At 44.6% G+C, this 18374-nt stretch overlaps 1 protein-coding gene across 5 annotated transcripts in view; it reads left to right on the forward strand.

Annotated features, from left to right (window-relative positions):
* Positions 1 to 2384: 2384 nt before the first annotated feature.
* Positions 2385 to 18374, forward strand: part of FAM180A (family with sequence similarity 180 member A) — an 87086-nt gene continuing 71096 nt past the window's right edge. For 2 of the 5 annotated variants that reach the window (XR_007768685.1, XM_050919051.1), the window contains exons 1-2: positions 6372 to 7013; positions 7311 to 7523. The gene's annotated coding sequence lies outside the window, so the exon portion shown is untranslated. Of the gene's footprint in view, positions 2458 to 5472; positions 6347 to 6371; positions 7014 to 7310; positions 7524 to 8380; positions 8716 to 18374 lie in introns of those variants that run through there. The other 3 variants (XM_050919066.1, XM_050919057.1, XR_007768684.1) reach the window with 3 other exon arrangements.

Below are 18374 nucleotides of genomic sequence, written 5' to 3' on the forward strand. Positions count from 1 at the left end.
CAGTTTGGCCAACAAACCAAAAAATAAGTTATTTGCACAGCTCTATCTATAACACACCTTCTCTGTATAAACATAAAACTGGAAGTACTTAGGAGTGTTTTAAAGCTTCCTTTGGATATATGAGTAACTGGGGTCAAATTGAGTTTTGGGGAGTAAGTTGGGGTTCCTGGTGGGATTCTTAAAGTCCTCTCCATTTCCACTCATTTACCCCTTTCCTTGCTCTCAAAGTGTTATACTGAAGCCATCATTATTCCAGCTAAGGTTTGGATGGAAGTTCCCTTTCAATCTGATCAGTGCTAGAGATGCACAGAGACACAAACTGGATGTTTGATCCAAAATTCATTTGAGTGTGGATAAAAATAATGGGATCAAACACCAATTGTTATGATTTTAGTCTTGCTGAAGCTGAGGAGAAGACGGAAGAAAGGGGGTCAAGCCATATTTCAACTTTGACAAATCTGGGCCAGCCAAGAGCTGAAGTGGGCCCTGGTGTAAGTTAGGCTACATCTGCGCGATGAGCTGGGGTGTGATTCCCAGCTAACATACACATACTTGCATTAGCTGCATGAGAGCTAGCATGAGTATAAATAGTAGTGTAGCTGAGGTAGCACTGGCAGTGGCAGCAGGGCTTAGCAGCACTGAGTACAAATTCACCTGGACCCTGTGGGTACATACTCGGCACGGCTTAGTGCTACCGCAGCTACACCACTATTTATACTTGTGCTAGCTCTCATCAAACTAGCATGAGTATGTGCTTAAGGACCAGCTCCACTTAAATGCCCAAACCCCATTTTTGGGGCCCCTATGTCCTAGTTTTAGGTGCTGCTGCAATGCACAAAACACCTGCTCGGCTGTCACCTAATCCTGTAGGTGTCTGAACTCCCTCAGTGCCTAAATTTCCACTGCAGAAGTTCCCTAGGCACCTACGTTTCTGCCTTTGGGCATGCATGCTGCAGCCTCAGGCAGGAGTCTTGGTGCCTGTCTCATGCTTAAGCCCCTGCATGATCCTCAGGTCAAGTGAAGATAGGTGGGGCAATGTGTATCTCATCCGCAGGATCCAATCCAGTAGGCATGCTCCAAGCACACTGAACTCCACACAACCTCAGACTCAGTAGCCCCAACACCTGATGAGGCAAAAGAATTTGAATAGGGGTTCCATACCTCTCAGGTGAGTGTCTTCCGATGTGGATCTCTGCACCATCCTGCAGCCTGACATTAAGCACCTAAGTCCACGAGAGGGGTGGAGCTTAGAATATATCCCTCTCATCAGCATCTTCCATTGGTCCATTTAGGTGGCTTCCTGCTGAGCGTGCTGGCCTTTGTGGATCCCATTCTCAGGCACCTATCTCTCCTTATGCATTGCACAAGGAGCCTAAATTCCTCCTCTAGGCTTTGTGGATTCCAATGATTTTCAAGATGCCTAAAAGTTAGGCACTGCGACACCTTCATCCCTTTGTGGATCTGAGCCAAGTCAGTATTGGAACAGGGATGTAGGCTCCTAAGTCACTTAGGTGCTCACTGCTCTTGAAAATGTTATGTTTAGATAATCTCTGACTCAGCAGCCTCTGCCCCTGAATTCAGGACTGCGAGAAACTGCAGCTCGGATTTCAACATGCTGTGCTGTTACCAGCCCAGCCTGCCAAATACTGAAGTAGTCTAGCAAAGAGGGAAATGAGAACGAGCAGGGCCGGCTCCAGGTATCAGCTTAGCAAGCAGGTGCTTGGAGCGGCCACTCTGGAGAGAGGTGGCACGTCCAGGTATTCGGCGGCAATTCGGCGGAGGGTTGCTCGCTCCAGCTTGGAGCGAAGGACCTCCCGCTGAATTGCTGCAGATTGCGATCGCGGCTTTTTTTTTTTTTTTTTTTTGGCTGCTTGGGGCAGCAAAACCCCTGGAGCCGGCCCTGAGAACAAGGTATTTCTAGTGTTAAAATAAGCAGAAAAACAAATGTAAAAACTCACATGTAATGAAAGCATCTTTATTCAGCCTACCGGAGTAGAAAAGGGAGCAAAAACAAATAGTTTTGGCTTGTATTCACAAACCCATTTCAATTGTGCTCCTGAATCTGGTAGACAGGGTTGCTGATCAGCATGTGAGGATTGGATGCATTGCCTCCACAAACCTTGCCACGTTGGGTAGCAAGAGGCAGACAACCAGAACTGGGGATTGGATTTGGGACTCCAACATGACAGTGCAAAGAACTACCATAATTGCTACACCAAATTAGTTTTTTATTTGGTTTTGTTCTGCAGGAATAACTTGGAACACCAGAAAGAGGATTTCCCCAAAACAAAACTTAATATGGCTTCAGCACAGCCTGTTTTGATCAGATAGCAATCTTTATGTTGTATGGAAGGAATGAGAAACGACATGACAGTATTCTCTGAGCCTACAATGGAAAAGCAGAAGGAATAGAAATCAAATGTGTACTTCTTACAGATAAAATCCCCTGAGAGAATTGTGGAGATTTGTATTATTTCAGTGCCCCTTAGTTGAGGCCCAGAATTGACTTTCTAAATTGCCATCATTAGCTCTTTGTCCTGCTGTGACCTAAATATCAACCATGAAATGCTGGTATATAGGTCACAGCATTGCTGATGTATGTGCGCACCACCATGTAACATGATTGTGTCATGGATCAATAATAATGTCATGGTGCAGCGTCAAGACATGTTATTGCACAGTACCTGAAAGCTTTTCAGACCTGTTAATATTGAAATTGGGGTTTCATTGTGCCAGTTGCCCCCTAAGTGTCCCCTCATGGACAGATGTAACTCTGCTGATTGCCTGCTTCAGTTTTCCCCCTTTCAGGGGCTTCTTAAATAAACTCTACACAGGCTTTCATGAGTCCGGTGACAACCGCCTGCCTCAGGCTGTCTGGTCAATTAATATAAAGTTAAAAAATAAACACAAAAGCCTCCCCCGCCCCCAGCCTTTAGCTGAGCACAGACTCAAACTTCCCTGGTGATTCAGGTCCCCTGGCTTTAGCAGGCTACTCCTAGCCCTGCCTATCTGAAGAAACTCCCCTGGTCTCAAGGTCTGCCCTGCAGGAGCCTTTCTCACTCTCTGCAGTCTTTCTACAGCTTCCTGAACATTCTCCCCTTGGCAGTGTCCTGCTGCTCTTTATAGGCAAATCAGCCCCTCCACACCCAGTGGGTTCCACTAATTAACACCAGACTCCATTCCAGGTGTGACAGGCATTGCCAGTTGGATGGCAGCTGGGCAGAGCCTGGCCAGTGGCTGGCTGGCTAGCTCCAGGCCTCTGGCGCTTACTGAAGGAGGCCACCCTATCACAGGATGGTATTGGGACTAGAATTGGACAAAGGCAGTCAGGACCCTACGCACACCACCACAAAAGGACCTCATGACCCCACTGTGGCCCCATTCTGCCATGTGGTGGAAGAGGCCACCCAGACAGGAGACTTCTGCTGGGGAGCCAGAGAGCCTTCCACCATTCCTCAATGGGCTGGGACCTCTTTTCTCTCTGCTTCGCCGCCCCCTGAGTTCAGGCAGGCTGAAGTTCATCCAAGAAGGTGACAGTCCCACTTACACAAGCAGGGGACTCTGTAGGGTGGATTCCCTGCCATCAATCCAACTGAGGGCTCTCCTGTCACACACCCTGGCACCCGAGCCGATAGCTCTATGTGAGAAGGTCCTCCTGCCCTTCAGTAGGGTTGTTTACATGTAGATATTTTCCTCCCACTCATATAGAGCTTTGTGCTGGCAGTTGTAGGGCTTCCCCTACAGTGTAGTCTGCAGGGATAACATTATCCTTCCTCCACACACAGAGCCCTCTGCTGAGGTGATTGGTTCCCTCTGGCAGCCCCATTCTCCTGGCTGTCCTAAGATCAGTAGTCATGGCTGAATTCTCTCTACCCAGCTGTATTAGCAGCCACAGCAGCAATAGCTGAGCCTTCTCTTCCAACAAAGTAGGCCATGTCTACATTACAAAATTAAGTCGACCTAACTTATGTTGACATACAGCTACTTACATTACTTGTGCGTGTCTGCCCTTTGCTCCATGTGTCAGCGGTGCATGTCCTTGCCAGGAGTGCTTGTATCAATTGTCCTGTCAGCTTGGGGCACTGTGGGATGGCTCCTGACACCAGTAACAGTTGGCATAATCAACACAGTGCCTACCCTGACACTGCGCCAACCTAACAACATTGACCTGTACTCTACACCGCTCAGGAAGATGCAATAATTAAGCTGAGGTGGCAGGGCAGTTACGTCAGCAGTAGTGAAATTTAAGTGTAGACTCTTCCATAGTTAGGCCAATGTAAGGTGCCTTGCATCAACCTGACTCTGTAGTGTAGACCAGACCATAAAGACAAGCACTGATATCCTAGACCTTTACCTCTCTGGCTACCCTGACAGTATGCTAAATATGATTCCACCTTCATACCAGCCCCTGGTTCCTGGCTGAGTGCCTGCTTCAGCTGGATCTGGCTACATGCTGCAGGAACTCTGTTCCTCATGCCGCATATGTTGACATCACTGATGATATCATGTGACCCCAGACATGGGAGGCAAGTTTGTAGAAATTTTGGTGGTGCCCAGAACCTGCCCCCCCCAAACTCCGCCCCCTCAAACTCTGCCTCCACCTGCCTAAGGCTCTGGGCGGGGTTTCAGGGGGGAGGTCTGTGGTGCAGGTCCTGGGCTGGGAATTAGGGTGCAGGAGGGGTGCAGGCTTTGGGAAGGAGTTTGGGTGCTGGGTGCAGGCTTTGGGCTGGGGCACAGAGTGGATGCGCAGGAGGGGGTGAGGGCTGCAGGCTTTGGGATGGAGTTTGGGTGCAGGCTCTGGGCTGGTGGTGGGGTGTAGGAAGGGGTGAGGGGTGCAGGCTTTGGGATGGAGTTTGGGTGCAAGCTCGGCTGGGGGGGTGTAGGAAAGGGGAGGTGGTGCATGCTGGGGCAGAGGATCAGGCTGCAGGGGAATGAGGGTTGGGGCTGAGGATGAGGGGTTCGTGATGCGGGGGGGCTCAGAGATTTGGCAGAGGCTCAGGGTGCCGGGGGATGAGGGCTCTGGATGGGGCAGAGGCTCAGGGTGCCGGGGGATGAGGGCTCTGGATGGGGCAGAGGATTAGGGTGCAGGGGGATGAGGGCTCTGGCTGGGGCAGAGGATTCGGGTGCAGGGGGATGAGGGTTCTGGCTGGGAATGAGGATCAGGGTGCAGGGAGGTGAGGGTTGGGGCTGAGGATGAGGATTTGGGGTGTTGGAGAGGCTCAGGGCTAGGGCAGGGTAAGGGCAGCCTGCCTTGCCATTAGCGGATGGCAGGCACTAGGACCCTGGGGCAGCAGACAGCAGTTCTGCCGGGAGCCAATCTGCTAGCAGGCAGGGACGTGGTGGAGGGGGGATGCAGGGGCAGGGGTGGAAGGCGGAGGCCAGGACCTGCTCCAGGCAGGGTCGCGGCGGGGCGGGGCAGTGGGGGGAGACGTGCGGGGGCCAGGGCCCGATCCAGGCAGGGCCGGTGGAGAGACCCAGCTCCAAATATTGCTGGAGCTGGGCCCCCAGCCCTGAATATTCCTGGACCCCGGGCACCTCGAGCCCATATAACTCGCCACCTATGACTCTAGAGTCAGGATCCCTTATCACAGACTTATTCTCCTTAGTGGTTAATCTGGCCATGCATGGAAACACTGTGTCCCATGCAAAGTTGGTGCCTGTCCTCTTACTGAGGTCAATTACTGAGTATTAATCAGAAATATTGCATCATGAAACAGAGGTTATGGAAAATGATATTTATTTAAAGAGATCAACTCCATGTGCTACGAAGTCAGTCCCTGCATCTGTCCCTCACCCCACATGGGCTTTGTCCTACAGCATATCCCTTCATTTGGGACTTGGCATGCGGAGAGAAAGTAGAGGAATGAAAGCAGTAAAAACGAATGCAGAGTAGCTGCACAAAGAAACTGCTGCAAGAGGAATTGGACTGCAGCACCTAAAACTGCCAAGTTATTCTGCAGCTTCAGGGCTGGGGTGGAAAGGGGGAATGGCAGAGGAGGACTGAAGGCTGCATGTGAAATTCTGTTTCTGTAGATTTTTATCTCTGCAGTTAGGTCTTGAATAACAAATCTCCTGCCCTTTTGACTCATGCTCAAGAGTATCTGACTTTCATCAAGGTGATGCGGTGTCTGTAGCCAACGGTCACCCTTCGCTTGAGCAGAAATGTGCATCTTTATCAATCTGGGATCCTGGTTATTACACTAAATACATACAAACTGCTCCCCTACTGGGGCCAGAGATAAGGAAAAAAATAACCCTGTATAATGATAAAAGGGAGCTATAAATCCTTCGTGTGCTATGGGGAAAAAATTACTTTTACTGGCATTTTTTTCCCACCTGAAATTAGGTTTGTATCTCTGTGATGGCTTTATTTCTGCTGCAGGGGAATTATTATTATTTATTGGTTGCTGTCTGTCTTAGTTCTTTGAGGAACAATGTCTCATTTTCCCAGTTATGTGTGTATTTGTTAAAAGCAGCACCGACTGTGAGTTTGGCTGAGGTTATGCTACAGTAACTTAGACGCAGGATCTGCATTGATAAAGCACTCAATGAACCAGAACTATTCAGCCACAGGTTAGGCACTCTTCATTGAGCAAGGCTGGCACCTGAGACAAGGGCTGGTGGTGGCAGTAGCGGGGATGGAGTTTGGAGACAAACGGACCACCAATGCTGCCTGTTGCCTAATGGGAAGCTGCATGGCAAAAACATATCTTTCCCTACTCCAATCCTAACAACCTTGATCTGTGAGAAGATTCTCAGCTTGTATTAGAGACGGGAGACAGGTTATTGCAGGCATGTTACCTCTTGTATCTGCAGGACTGAAACGTGATTGAAGCCCAAAGTGACCAAGATAGAAAGCAGCCGGCAGTGGAGATTTATTTTTTTTAATTATTTTTATTTTAAATTCAGACACTTTGAATGAGAGCTATAAACAACAACCCCTCCCAGCAGCCCTTCTCCTTCCGAGTACACTAGGAGAAATCCCACAGAAGTAGTAACAGAACCAAAGCAAGGTGAGTGTATCACAAACAGTTCATTGATGTCTACACCTATATCAATAGCTTTGTCTGGTTCCCTTCAATTCTTCCTTCTTAGACAGCTACTGCTGTGTTCAGCAGGGTGGTCACAGCTTCATTGTGTCCTCTTGCTGGTTTCCATTACTTATCTCTGCTTGTTTAATATGCCTTTTTTTCCCTCTTGTGGAGGGAATGGCAGGGGTGGGGAGTTGGAAGGAAAGTGGCAAGAAACAAGGTTGTTCTTGAATTGGGAAAGAAAGTTCACAAGTTTCTTCAAAATATTTTGGTTTTCAGCTGCCAGCATGGAGAAGTGGCAGCATGGCACTCCACCCTCACCCCTCTCCACAACCTTCCACTGAATGCTGGAGACAAGAACAGAGAATCTTGTGGTGCTGACTTGTGATTCAGGAGATCTGGGATGAATTCCTAGCTCAGATGTAGAGTCCACATGTGGCCTGAGGCAAGTCACTCAATTTCTCTGTGCCAGTTTCCCATGTGAGAAATATGGTGAATAAGACTTTTCTCTCACCCTTTGTCTGCCCTGTCTATTTAGATTGGAAGCTCTTTGTGACACTCCTGTCTCTCACTATATATTTGTACAGTTCTGTTTATGAAAACAGGTGCCTGACAGCACTAGCTAAAATGAATAATCCCTTCCGTCCCATTCATCTCTCTGCCCTTCCGTACCCAAGTGTTCCTTATTTCTCCAGTTTGTTCCATTTTCAGCTCCCATCCCCTTCACAGGACTAAATGCTCCTTATTTACACCCTCTGGGCCTTTATCTGGAAGCAGGAGGCTGTTGGGCGTGGGCTCTGTGTTCTTCTGATATGTTCAGTCCCTCACTCAGCTACTGTGACTGTTAGCTCATTTTTGATTGTCAACAGTTGCTTAATTATATTGGGCACATGGACTCCAGCTCTGATGCTGTCATTGTCTTTGTATCTCTGGAGGTCAGCTTACCACATGGCCTCAAGCTCAGTCACTTGATGGTTCTGTTGTGCTCTTCCTCACTCCCACCTGCCCGCTACGAAGTTCTGCAGAAGTTTTCACAGCCACTCAGCGATTTCTTTTAGCTATGCACAGAGCTGAGCAGAAATTAGAATTCCAGCCCACAGAAAATTCTGATATTACAATATTTGCTGAAATAGTTGTTTGGAAAAGTTGAAAAGTTTCAACATTTTTCAGTGCGAGGAAGAAAAAATGACATTCCCGAATTAGACCATTTCATTTCAGTGTGTTGAACTGAATGGAAACAACTTGTTTCCAGTCACTTCAACATTAGGCTACCTCTGCCTATGATTTGATGGTGCCTCACGGAGTACCAGTTCAGCTGTGGTGCCTTTTGCCCTCATTCTTCCCTGCAGGACTATGTCTCCCAGGATGCATCCACGTCATGTGACTCCCATGATATCATGCTGCTCAGTCAAAGGGGAAATTGCAGTGAATCATGGGAGATGTGATCTGATGAAAGAGCTTGGTTTGGAGAGGAGAGTGGGGACATGTGGCATTCAAATTTTGCAGAAACTTCATGATTCAGGCAGAAAATGCCTGACCAGCTCTACCTGAGTTGCAGCATAGCATACAGCTATGGAAGAACTTTACTACCCTGTCACAAGCCCAACTGACAGTATGTAGCAATGGTGTCTCCTGAAGGGCCAAATATATTGCAACAATTTATAATGTGTTTTTGTTCCAAAAGGCATTTATAACAAACACTAACCAACAAGGTAAAACATTTATGAAGCACAGCATAAGAGAGAGAGCCAAATTAAGCAAATATCACTGGAGATGTGCCTGTTGATACCAGGCCTGATTCTCCTACAGGTTAACCAGATCAGCCACGACATTACCAGTTCATTCACCTGCACATCCACCAATGTAATATATGCCATCACGAGCCAGCAATGCCCCTCTGCTATATACATTGGCCAAACTGGACAATCCCTAAGTAAAAGGATAAATGGACACAATTAGGAATGGCAATATACAAAAACCTGTAGGAGAACACTTCAACCTCCCTGGCCACACAATAGCAGATTTTAAGGTAGCCATCCTACAGCAAAAAAAACTTCAGGACCAGACTTCAAAGAGAAACTGCTGAGCTTCAGTTCATTTGTAAATTTGACACCATCAGCTCAGGATTAAACAAAGACTGAATGGCTAGCCAACTACAAAAGCAGTTTCTCCTCCCTTGGTGTTCACACCTCAACTGCTAGAAGAGGGCCTCATCCTCCCTGATTGAACTAACCTCGTTATCTCTAGACTGATTCTTGCTTGCGTATTTATACATGCCTCTGGAAATTTTCACTACATGCATCCGACGAAGTGTGTATTCACCCACGAAAGTTTATGCTTTGTTAGTCTATAAGGTGCCACAGGACTCTCTTTCACTTTTTACAGCTCCAGACTAACATGGCTACCCCTCTGATACTTAAAGAGGATGGTGATCAATTGTTCTCCATGTCCACTGAAGGTAGAACAAGAATTAATGGGCTTAATCTGCAACAAGGGAGATGTAAGTTATATATTAGGGAAAATATAATGGTAGTTAACCTCTGGAACAGGTTTCCAAGGGAGATTGTGGAATCCCATCATTGGAAGTTGACTAGGAAGGGGATTAGTTAGGTGAATGTGTTGTCTGTGTTATAAAACCACAATAAATGCATCTGAGTCAACTACGGTTGAGTGATTGCTGTTACACTGTATGACTGTGGAGTGACCAGGCAGATACATTGCTATCTCTTGTGTCATGACTGACTATTGCTTATCTTTGCCTAGTTGTTTTGCTGATGGTTATTCTTCCTTTTGACTATGACACTGTGTTCTTCTCTAAATGAATGGTCAGTTGCCTTTTGTTATAAAAATTGGCCTTAAGATTTTAAAGCTGACTGGAATGGACTGTTCTCTGATACTTCTATAGCCCTCATCACTATAATATCTGAGCACTTTACAGTCATTACTGTATTTATCCTCACACCAACCCTTTGTGGGCAGAGGGGAGGGGAGTACTTTGAGATTGATGTGAGGGTCTTACAGATGAATATGGATCTGTTTTGAGAAGGTTGTTCATCACTGTATAGCACTGGAAGGTAAGAAAAGCAGGTGTTCAGTCACTCCTGCACACTACTAAGCAGTTGGAATAGATGTGGTGGTGTTACTTGGGGTTCTTTCAACCCAAAGCTCTTGGTAACATTTGCTCTGTGCAAGATGGTGTCAGGAAATAAATCAGGGGAGACACAGCTGTCCGACCGATAGATGACTGGCACAAACAGGACAACACAAGAGTGCTTTCACTTAAAGCTAAACTTTACTTAGTCTCAGCACTTACACACTTCCGCAACAGGTTAATAAAACACCCCCAACCCTCGATAATTATTGAAGCTGAGTGTGGCTCTCGAGTGGCACAGCTGCAGCCCATCTGCCAGTGGGGACACAAGATACATTCAGAGGGAGAGTCCAGTCCTGAAGATTCCCCCTACCTCAAACTTTTCCCTCTTATTTATGCGTTAGTAATAGAATGACATGTCCCTTAAAGAAAACTTGTTAAGCAAGCAGTTCCAATGAGCAAGCAAGAGGCTTCCTTGATTATTGATTAACCAGGTGTGGGTTTTTCCCAGAGTTTGCAGACTTGAGACCCTGTTAGACACATTCCTGAGGGCACATCCTGCTCTTCTAAAATGCATGTATCAACAACTTCAACACAATTCTTATCAGGAAGGACGCGGGGTCAAGCTGCCCTTTCTGTGGCACCCAAAACCCCCTCCCCTCCTGCCTTGGTCATGCTGAGGCTGGGACATGGCCAATTTACAGCCTGCTTACTTGGCTGCTTTTAGCAATAAGCAATAGTGGTTTCAGGCACTTTACTGGTTTGCCAAAATCTCCCCATACAGTGGTGTACCCAGATCTGAGTCTGAGCATGGGAGAATTGTGGAATTCCATCCCAGAGAGGTAAGGGCATGAGGCCTCACATCTGAGGGTCTGGATTCAGAGACCAGACAGAGGATAGACGTGCAAGCTGCCCTCTAACTCTGAAATACATACATATTCCCATTTTAGAGATGAGAACTGAGGCACAGAGCAGCAAAGTGACTAGCCCAGGGTCACACAGGAACTCTGTGGTGGTGCAGACACTTGAATCTGAAACTTCCAAATCATAGATTACTGTCCTAACCATTGAAACATCTTCTCTCTTTAAACAAAAATATTCCTGAGTGTGTTTCGGATAACTGCCATTCAAGTGTATCACTTGGCACTTGAAAATGATGCTCAGTGTTTTGTGCTATGCATGCAACATCTCGTATGGCTGGGACTGCCAGAAATCACAGGGGATGCAGAAGGAACCGTGATCTCTGATGTATTTCTCTGGCATTACATCAGGTTCTCCTCACTGCCATTGTAGAGCATAAATAAGTCCTTTGGATATCTCAGCCAAGTGGCTTTGGTATTCAGTAGCCTGACTGGGCAACCCACCACAACTGCTGCTGCAGCACCTTCTGACGAACTGGCAGCCTCACAGAAAAAAGTGCAGTCACTGGCAATACCTACCCTGCAGTTCCAGATAACCTCACTAAGAACTGCTTTTCATGCCAGGACCTGGGCTATCTCACCAGAAACTGTCTGGAGCTACAGTCAGGAACCAAGAGCAGACACTGAAGGAGCTGAGAGGATCAGCAAGATCAGAAATAGAAATGGAGGCCACATTTCAACTATGTGCTCATCACCACAATCAGGAAACTTCTAGAAGCCAACATTTGGATCATACAGTTGGCCAACAACGCAGCTCAAGTTTGTATGGCATGAATAGTGTAACCCAGTGTAGATGTGTGTGCACCATCAGTGGGGAAAACGATCAATTGTCTGGTGGACTCATGGACATCCATCTTCTAGATCTAGGAATAGTTTATTCTTAATGATATACCACAGTTCTTGTTTAGGCTGTGAGCCAAAGATGTAAATGGATTGGTGGTTTAAAAAAAAAAAAGAAAGCAACCTTCTTATGGTCTCTTTAGTTTAATGGCACTTCCTTCCCAACACAGGATGATATTGGACATGAGCAATAGCCTGGAAATCAGGAATACCTGCAACTACAGAGCTTGGTGAGAGTTTTTTACACCAGTAGACATGAGACAGGAATTGATCTAGAATTACCTTGATGTGTTTAGATGGAAGGATGGTCTCCCTCAGCTGTACTAGCCTCACTGAGCACTGCCTTGAGCTCACAAATAGCAACTCATTGGCCACACCCATAATCACCTACAAAAGGAGGTGGGCAACAAGCAGGTCACAGAGCTACTCACCACTGTCCCAAAATACTCATCCATGGTATCATTTATCAGGGTCCAAGCATACAGGCAGTCTCAGTAGTGACTGTACAGAAGCATTGTCCCTGGGTTTCAGGAATGGAGTGATATGAACAAAACAGGAAGTTAGGAGAGAAGGCTAACTAGTGAGACAATTGGTTAGGTTAATGTGTCGGTAAACTAATATAAGTAAGTTAAATTAAACTTCATTTGATTAATCATCAGATTAATCCTACAATACTGTAATATACAGAAGAAGCACTATATGCATAAAGCTATAGAAGAGCATACTACCTGTATTAGCCTGCACCACTTCACTTATAAGAAAAGCTTGCCATCTTGTGGAAAATATAGAACTTCAAACCTGTCCATCACTTACATTTAAGCTTGCAAGAATTCGATTTTTATTGGTAAACCCCATTTTCACCAGACACACACAAACCAATGAAAAAATATTTCTATGGACTATAATTGAAATGTACAGATAGACAAAGAAAGAAAAATGCTGCTTTCAAAGTTTATTTAGGAATATTTACTTAATATATTTTGATATGTGATGTTGACAATTTCTGTTTTAAGGTTATAAAGCTTTAACTTTTTTAATCTTTGTGTCTACTGTCATTAAATATTTATCTCCCTCCCTCAATTTTCCACAGCCATGAAAATTTAAATAAATAAAAACTGAAAAAAATGCTTTAAAAATAAATTTTGGTATTTAGGTGGATGAGATAATATTTTTTATTGGACCAACTTCTGTTGGTGAGAGAGAGAAGCTTTCAAGACACATAAACTCTTCTTCAGATGTGGGAAACTGTGATACTGAGAGTACCTTTCCCGGACCTGAAGAAGAGCTCCGTCTGGCTTGAAAGCCTGTCTCTCTCACCAATAGAAGTTAGTCCAATAAAAGACATTACCTCACCCACCTTGTCTCTAATATCCTGGGACCAGAATGGCTACAACTGCATACACTGATATTAACTGTCAAGAATATAAAAAAGTAAAAATCAAATTCTGCCAATCCTACATACATTAGTTGATGAGTTTACTCCAGGTTAACGTTTAATTATGTTACACAAAAACTTATTGCCAGTCATTGCTGTGGGCATCAAGCAGCATTAAATCTCCCCAAGATTTTCCCCCCTCTATTGCTTTAACTCTTACAAAGTGTAGGAAATTAAGGGTAGGATATAGGATGTTGCCAGGATGCCTCTAACAGAAAGTAGGATGTTCAAATTTCCATCCTGTACAAATTTCAGGTGGAATGTTCAGGACATTCTAAAGGGGAAGAACCCAAAATGAACACTGAAGGAGCAAACCTTTCAGTCAAGGAGATATCCCAGAAGATACTCATAGAAGAATCTGAGATGGACTTCCTATGCTTCTTACATTAGATTAGAGTGGACTAACCAGAACTCAACTGGAAGCTTTAGAATTGAAAACTCAAGGACTTCTGGTGATATTAACAGCACAACGTGGAAATTAGGCAATAGAGGGAAATTGTCTGGGTCAGAGATACATTTTTTTTTTACAGCTAATGCTCATATTATTCTTATAGAGTTTGAAAACATAACATATCCTTTTGAACACTTCAAACAGAGATTTCGAAGCACATGTTGCAGGGAAGCTGCAGTTTGGGAATTCTAATGCCAGAAGCCTTATGAGGCCTAGACTATGAGATTTAGTAGGACTTTTGTTTGTTTGTTTGTTTAATTTAGAGGGAAGAATACAAGGAAGTCACCCTTGTATAGTAACCATTCTTGACCCCTGGTTGGCCCCTTAGGGCTGTGGGAAGGCACACAAAATGGAGCATCCTTCAGACTGCTTTCACTTTTGCCAGGGACCAGCCTGATCCCCAGCTGGTTCTAACATCCAGGTTTGTAAAGGTGGCTCAAAGCCACCTCTCATCCTTCCACCTTCTGGATCTGAGCACTATTTAGCTGGGCCAGTGACTATGGTCATTGATTACTAAAGTATAAGGCTAGCAAATGGTTTACACAGCAGGGTTCCCAACCCGCAGCAAACAAGTTACCCTCTTAAAAGGTTCATAGGAAGAAGCATCAGATGTGTGTTATTGGTAGCACGGTTATTACAATGACATGCAACACAATACAAAATTCCACTGGCTTGGAGAAAAAAGGAAAACCCAGGTTAGAGTGAAAAGTATAACCACAGAAATCACATTTGGGGCACACATGCTTTAAATTGAAAATATGACTAAGTGGTAGAAGGCAGCGGAAGGAAAAAGGATATTAGAAAGAAAGTGCGTAGGAAGTTTTAACAACCACCCAAAGAAGGAAAGCAGAAAATCTGTCTCTTCAGCTGCTTGGAACGCTTGAAGAAAACTTTCTGTTTCTGAGAACAATAGCTGACCCTCCTGCACCCTAGAATGAGAATATCAAGCCCTACTAATAATTGAGGTAGGAGATGGGCAAGGAATGGAAAAAGGTTTTAATAACTTGGATGAAGAGAAAACAATGGATTTTACAGATGTTGTAGAAGAAGAATTGCCCAAATCTGGCAAAAGTTTGGATATGGGAAGAGAAATAGAGAGGAGTCAAAAACACCACTGTTTGTGATAATGCACCCTTTTTTTTTTTTTTTTTTGCATACAAAAATCTATTAAATAAATATATGCTGATCACACGAGGCTTCTACTGAGCTCCATTTGAGAGGGCTCTGCTATTGCAGTTTTCTCCATCAGTAGGATCAACACCACTGAAGTCAGTGGGAATAGTATAGGTTTAAATGAGGCCAATACTGATTTTACAATGTTGTATAATAAGATCACTACTGATTCTTAAAAATTGTCAAAGTTGTTTTTTGATGGAAAATTGGGGTTTTGATCAAAAAAGTTGTTTTGCTTAAAAAAAATCTGCTTCCTGAAGGCATTTCATTTTTTTATTAAAAAATAAGAACAATCTGAATGCACAAAACAAAACAAAAAAAGTGGCCAAAAATCAAAATAGTTCAGCCACAAATCCAAATATTTCAATTTTGAAATGCTACTGTGGTGCCTCATGGGAGTTACTGTTTGGGTGCTCATTCTCCTCTGAGCTCTTCTGCTGGTGTCATAAACAGATAGCTAAGGGTTAATGTCTCTTTCACCTGAAGCACCTGACCAGAGGACCAATCAGGAAACCGGATTTTTTCAACTTTGGGTGGAGGGAATTTAGTGTCTGAGTCTTTTGTCTGTCTGCCTGCTTTCTCTGAGCTTTGGAGAAGTAGTTTCTACTTTCTAGTCTTCTGTTTCTAAGTGTAAGGACAAAGAGATCAGATAGTAAGTTATATGGTTTCTTTTCTTTGGTATTTGCATGAATATAAGTGCTGGAGTGCTTTGATTTGTATTCTTTTTGAATAAGGCTGTTTATTCAATATTCTTTTAAGCAATTGACCCTGTATTGTATCATCTTAATACAGAGAGACCATTTGTATGTATTTTTCTTTCTTTTTATATAAAGCTTTCTTTTAAGACCTGTTGGAGTTTTTCTTTACTTCAGGGAAATTGAGTCTGTACTCACCAGGGAATTGGTGGGAGGAAGAAATCGGGGAGATCTGTGTGTTGGATTTGCTAGCCTGATTTTGCATTCCCTCTGGGGGAATAGGAAAGTACTACTTGTTTCCAGGATTGGGAACAGAGAGGGGGAGTCACTCTGTGTAGTTTCACAGAGCTTGTGTCTGTGTATCTCTCCAGGAGCACCTGGAGGGGGGAAGGGAAAAAGGATTATTTCCCTTTGTTGTGAGACTCAAGGGATTTGGGTCTTGGGGTCCCCAGGGAAGGTTTTTCAGGGGGACCAGAGTGCCCCAAAACACTCTAATTTTTTGGGTGGTGGCAGCAAGTACCAGGTCCAAGCTGGTAGCTAAGCTTGGAGGTTTTCATGCTAACCCCCATATTTTGGACGCTAAGGTCCAAATCTGGGACTAAGGTTATGATAGCTGGACTTCATCTCTCTTGAGGCGTCATGACCAACTTACTGTCATGATGCTCTGCCTCCCGTCACAAAGAGGGGAGACCATAGTGCATCATGGGAAATGTAGCCTGACCAGGAAGCCCACAGAGAAGAATAGTTGCACGAGGGACCCAAACTACAACTTCCATGAGGCACCATGGCAGCATTTCTGAATCCTAATATTCTTTGTTTTTTTGACTGAAATATTTAGGTTTTTGAGTTTTGGAATAAAACTTAAAATGTTAATCAAAAATATAGACTTATTTTTGGTGTGAAATCCCTCTCCCATTTTTTCTGATCAGTTCTAAAGATGACATTGATCAGGGCTAGATTTTCAGAACTGCATCAGGCTCACTGAGAGTTCTTAGCTGCTTTTGAAAATTCCACTCCTGAATGTGGCATAACTAAAGGAGGCTTAGGATGGGATGCTTAGCCAATTTTAAACTGTCACTGTTCTATTGTAAAGCACAGTAGAGCCCAATATCTTCAATAAATAAAAATAACATCCCAGAATATGACTAACTAAAAGTTCCTCCCCGGTAGTTTTAAACTTTCCAAAAATACACCCCAAGTCTCAGCCAGTCAATGGTCATTTTCTTTTCCTTCCCTGCTTTAGTCCCCAGTTAGAACAGTGCATTGCAACACTCAGGCCCTGATCCTCAATGATATTAAGGTGCCTAACTCCCACTAAAATCAATGGGAATTAGGTGCCTAAATATCTTTGAGAATGTGGGTCTCAGTGGCCATGTGCAGCACATCAGGGACAGAGGGCTCTGTGGAGTAAGAGGTGCTATATTTACTATTTCTCCCATTGATGTGATCCACTAAATAACCACTCCATAGGCTAGGTCTTCTGCCCCTGTAAATGATTTACACCAGCTAAAGAGCTGACCCATATTTATTCCACATTGTTCAAGTCTGGTAACAGCTATTCTGCTGTCCCTTTTCCTGGCGTGCACCGCGCAGGTAGAGATGGATCTGAACCACAAAATTTGGATCTAGATCTGAACTTCCCTGAAGTTTGGGGTGGCAACTGGATATGCAGTTTTACTTTGGGCTTTTGTCCACTCACATGGCTGGTACCTGTAGAAATAAAGTTTTTTAAAAACTGAAAATACATCCTAAGTTTCAAACAAGCCCATATGAACCATTTTTCGTTAAACAATCTTATTCATATAGTCTGGAATTTCAGAGCAGGTTAGGCACCCGACTCCTATTTGCTTTCAGTTGGATTTGGGTGCCTAACTCCTTAGGTTCCTTTGAAAATGCCAGACATAAGATTTAAATGTAAAACCCCTTGTTCTAGGAAAGATCATCTCAGCTTCCTGTTCTGTCCCTCAGCACATCCCTTCTATGGTGTCCAGTGACAAGCATCACTAGCTGACTAGTCTGGTTAAAGAAATACACTGCCTGGTTCCCTTGCAGCTGCCATTGCATACACCACGTTCCTTCCGACCTCCCTTTCCCTCTGTGTAGAGAAGCATGGTGAAGTGCGAGTAGAGCGAATATGTTAACTTCATCCTAGATGTGTGCTGTGGGGAGATTTCAATTAGGAATCCAGGCATTCAGTAAAGTAGCACTAATAAGGACTCTAGGCCAGCAGGAGCCCAAGAGGATTGCTAGCAGGTAAAAGGAAGAAGTAAGTATGTGGCTGGGGGTCCCCGGAGGTCTCAGATCAGAATTCAGAGACTCTGGCTGGTAAAATATAGGAGTTTTGTTTTTCTCAGAAAGAGAAAGTAGGTGACCTTGTTTCAATTCGCAAAAGTTTTCACAATCCGTGGTAAATGTTCTCCCAGCCACTGTACTGATAATGAGATCTCTTTTCTGCGTTAGATGAAGGGGTGATCCACACCGTGCTCTTTCTGTGCCTGACTTTTCAGAGGCAACAATTAAATGTGAACTCTCCACTTCCTTTCCAAGATGGCACATTGTACATTGTACACAGTGTGTAATATCCAGATTTCAGTTTTACCCTACATTGCAGACAAGAAAAAATACTTTCATACTGCTGATGGCTGAAATTAATTCACTTCTGTGAAGACAGCCAGCAAAAGACCTGTGCACTCTTTAGGGCAAAGTGTGGCCTTGTGCTGAGCCTCTGCACTAGGGTG

Source organism: Gopherus flavomarginatus, chromosome 1, assembly GCF_025201925.1.
Source record: "Gopherus flavomarginatus isolate rGopFla2 chromosome 1, rGopFla2.mat.asm, whole genome shotgun sequence".
NCBI classification, from domain to species: domain Eukaryota; kingdom Metazoa; phylum Chordata; order Testudines; family Testudinidae; genus Gopherus; species Gopherus flavomarginatus.